Raw genomic sequence first — 4,396 nt, forward strand, 5'->3', positions numbered from 1 at the left:
GTCTCCAAACATTTGACTATTCTAAGTACGTCACATGTGTGGAATCATTCAGTGTTTGTTCTTTCGTGACTGGTTTATTTCACTTAGCATAATGTCCCCAAGGTTCATCCACGTTATAGCATGTGTCAGATGTCCATCCTTTTTAAGGCTGAATGATATTCCGTTGTTGATCCATCACCTGTCAATGGACACTTGGGTTGCTGTCACTTTTTGGCTATTGTGAGCGGTGCCGCCGTGAATGTGGGGGTGCAGATACGTCTTCCAGACCCTGCTTTCAATTCTTTTGGGTAGACAGCCGACTTTTGTTTAACTCCCAAGAGCCACTCTGTTCTAAACGCTTCGCATGCAGTAAAACCTCCCATCTCTGCACCTGAGCTGTCTGGCCGGGCAGGCCCTCGTTGCATCTGACCTGACTACGTCAAGCTTCATTTCAGATATTGATTGACACTGGGGCGAGGTGATGTTTTCATCACACGGTCTTGTGAAGCGGGCGCCCTTAATTATCCCTTTTTCACGGATGAGGAAACTGAGGCACAGACAGGTGCGGTCATGTGCCAGCCGGGAGCCCTGTGGCTGAGCCCTGTGCTCTTTGACTTTTCCTCGATGTCACTCTACGTCTGAAATGAAGCTCGAGGTAGTTCCGTCAGACGCGAGGAAGGCCCGCCCAGCCCGAAAGCTTCGGGGCAGAGATGCGAGGTGTTACTGCCCTCCGCTCCTTTCATCTTTGAAGATAGAAAGGTTTCCCAGTATTTCATGGCCTTGTTCATTAATCCAGTCTTTACTCTCTCCCTCTGGGGAAGCCCAGACGCATGAGCTGGTGTGTGATTAATGGTCCTCGCTCTGTGCCATCTCGGGGTGGTCTAAGAGCCTCGCGGGAGAGATGATCCCTGGAAAGGGGGAGTCGAAGGCGGCGGGGCGGTGGGGGGGGCGGTGCATACTGGGCTGGGGCAGCAGGTGCAAAGGCTCAGGGCTGCGCTCACAGGAAGGAAGGGGCTGTGGCTTGCGGGGCCTGGCCAGAAGGCATGGCCAGTGGCCTTGGTCGCAACAGTGGTCTTGGCCATGGGGTGGGCTCCTTGGGACCAGGAGACCAGGGCACCCCAAGCTGCCACGCAGCCCCACCCCCACAGGCCCGGGCCACTTCCCTCTGTGGGATGACTTGCACTTCCTTGTCAAGGCCGGCTCCCCAATCCCGCCTCTGCCTCTCCTTCTCCAGCCATCGCCTGACCCGGGACCCCTCCTGGGGCCTCTTGTTTCACGGGATTGCCCTCCTCACTAACTGCACTGACAGATGAGGAAACTAAGTCTCAGAGGGGTAAGCGGACACATAGGGTAAGGCCTTGAGGCAAGGGTCCCCGCTGCCACCAGGCCCCCCCGAGAGAAGTCACTTGCTCGGGGTCATTCGCAGCTGCACCAGACCTGGGCTGGAGTCTGCTGACCTCCCTGGGGACCACGGGATGGCCAGGACAGCTGACCAGGAGCCACCCTCACAGAACACCCTCTCCCATGAGAGCGCTCGCCCCCGCATGAAGATGTTGACTTGTCAACAGTTCCTTCCCTTTCTCCCAGGAGAAAGGCGGGTCACACACTCCTTTCTGTGTCTGGCAGATAGAAAAACTCAAGTCTAAGGGGAAATGGCTTCTGCAAAGACCATGGGGCAACAGGTCCCCAATACCGGTGGCCTTCCACGGAGTGCAGTACAGGAGGGCTTCCTGGAAGGCGCGCCCTGCCAGGAACCAGGGACTGTCCAAGTCAGCCCGATGGCCTGGCCCCTCTCTTTAAAAGGCCTGGCTTTTCACAGTGGTTTTTGGTGGTGATGCAAGATGGCCAGGGTTAGGTTCTGTCACCTAGGGCCTGGGGCCGCCCGGGGGCCCTTCCCCTAGCTAGCATGACTTCCAGGAAAACAGCTGAAGAACTCTGCTTTCCACTGCGTCCCATCCAAAAACAGAGGCCGGTCATGAGTCAGGAGCTCTGGTGGGAAGCCCAGTGCTGAATGGGGCCAGGCCAGGGCGGGGAGGGGAGGGAGGCTGCCCCAAAAAGCAGAGAGCATGCCAGTCCCCAGAGCCTGGCTGCTGTGTGCTCCGCCCCATGCAACACCAGCAAGCTCTGGGCTTCCGAACTTTGGAGAAGCAAGGCACGACGGTGGGGGCTCCGGCGCGGGGACCGCCTGGCCCCGGTGATTTTAGACACACGGCTTCACCCCTGGTGCTTTAGTCTTCCCTCCTGGAAATGGGGCTGACATGTGCTTGAGGGGTGCTTGGTAGGCTGAAGGAAGATGGGAAGATGGTGTGTGTCAGTAAGAACCGCCGCTCCCGGGAGTGTGGGCTGCAAACCAGGCCCCCCTCCAGCACGTTCGCATTTTCTCAGATGGTGCTCCCCATTTCGCACCGGGAGCTAGAGGGCAGAGAGGTGGAGGAACTTGCCTGGAGTCCCCCAGCTGGGAAGGTGCAGAGCCAGGACCCCAGCCTGCAGGTGTCTGAATCCACAAGCTAATTCTTAACCCTCACTCTAAATCCGCAGGGAGAGCAAAGCTCAAACCGCCAAGCAGAGCCTGGCACGTGGCAGGCCCCCCAGAGATGGTGGGACTGCTCAGGACACCCCTCTTTCCTAAGACCCTAAGATCCATTATTTGAAGACTCTATCAATCTAAGAAGTTAGTTCTTACAGGGCTCAAGGACTGCCCGCCCCGCCCCCCAACCTCGATGCCTCTGCAAAAGCGACTTCTTCACCCATGCCCGAAACTTCATGACGCAGGTCCCTTCCTTGGCTAAGTTTTACAGACTCAGGGGTCCTGGAAGGAACCCTGGTTGCTTCTGGGGAAGGACACAGGGGAGATGGGAATAAGGAGACTTCACTTTTTATCCTTTCTGTACCTTTTTAATTTGGAACCGTGTGAATGTATCACTATCCGAAACATGATCGAAGTTAAAAATGAAGACACTTATCACGTTTTATAAGCCGCCGATGTGCGTGTGGGCGGGTGTGCAGACAGAACAGAGCCTTGCAAGGAGGAAGGGCCTTGGCGATGACCAGGCCAGGCTCTGTGGGTCTTAGGAGACGGGCAAACCCGGGGTGGGCCTGCCTTGTCCAAGCTTCCATCCCCTCCAAGCCTTGACTAGCATGAAGTCCCAGGGAGGTGGAGCTGAGACCCTGGTGGCACTCACCCATGGTGGGGGGCTGCACCGCCCCCCTCATGGGACTTGATCCCCTAGACCCAGAGCTTGGTGGGCCCTGTCTTGCCACAGTACCCAGCACAAGCCCACTGCCCAGCGTGCCACCCATCGGCTGGGACCAGTCCCTCCCCCAGGCCCGAGCATGGACAGCGGGCAGACACTGACCCCAGCAGGGGCTCCTCCGGTCTGCTGGGGTTCCCAAAGGGACTCTGTGGTAGAAGGAAGTGAGACGGGGGATGGCACTGGGCCCTGGGAACAATGTAGCCTCCTTCCCCCGACCACCGCCTCCTATCCCACAGATGGTGCAGGGGCCCCCTTGAGATCTGGGGCCAGGAAGGAAGGGGCCTGGGTCACCAAGCAAGGAAGGCAGAGGGAGAGGCTGTGCAGGCGCGGGGGTAACATGCTGACCGCTGCTCGCAGCACAGCTTTGGTGCTAGGGTCCCATTTGCCCCGAGCTCCCTTGCCTGCTGGGTGGTGCCCACGTGCTGCAGATGAGGACACCGAGCCTCAGAGAAAAGCGCCCAAGACACCAGCTGCGGGAGGGCAGAGCTGAGACCTGAAGACACACCTGTGTGCCGTGGCCCCGTGGGCTCGTCCAACAATACGCTCAAGCAGGAGTGGGCCCGAGCGCCAGGGACCAGCAGGGAGAGGTACCACCCAGGGCGCAAGCCCCCTTCTGTCACCCTGGGCCTGCCCTTGGGCCGGCAGGCTGTGGTTCCCCATGCCCTTGGACCTCTGCACCCCACCTTGGCAGGCTGGCCCTCCACACCTTCACATCGCCCTCCCAGCCAGGCCCGGTCTGGAGCCCCAGAAACTTCTCAGAGCAGGCCCTGTCCCGAGGGCCCATAGGCTCAAGGACAGAGAGCAGAGGCCCCTCTAGTCCATGAAGGAACCTGGAAAGCTTGGGCGTTGGAGGAAGCCGAGCTGAGCAGAGAGGAGAGAGGAGAGCCATGCTGTGGAGGGGGGTGCGGGGGGTACCAGGGATCAGAGGGTGGGGCCTGGGACCCAAGCTCGGGGGCAGTAAGATGGTCCCAGGCTACGCTGCTCCACTAGAGGAACACAGACACTGGGCCATGGTCCTCTGTCCCCGGGGCACAGACGGGCTGGCTCTCCAGGAACACGAACACGCACGTGCACACGCATACTTCCTTATCAGCCAGGTAACTCGCTCCACGACATGGAAGCAGCTCTGGGAGCCGGCCCACCCTGCTGGCCTGGATAACAGA

The sequence above is a fragment of the Pteropus vampyrus genome, unplaced genomic scaffold (genome assembly GCF_000151845.1).
Source record: "Pteropus vampyrus isolate Shadow unplaced genomic scaffold, Pvam_2.0 Scaffold725, whole genome shotgun sequence".
Taxonomy (NCBI): domain Eukaryota; kingdom Metazoa; phylum Chordata; class Mammalia; order Chiroptera; family Pteropodidae; genus Pteropus; species Pteropus vampyrus.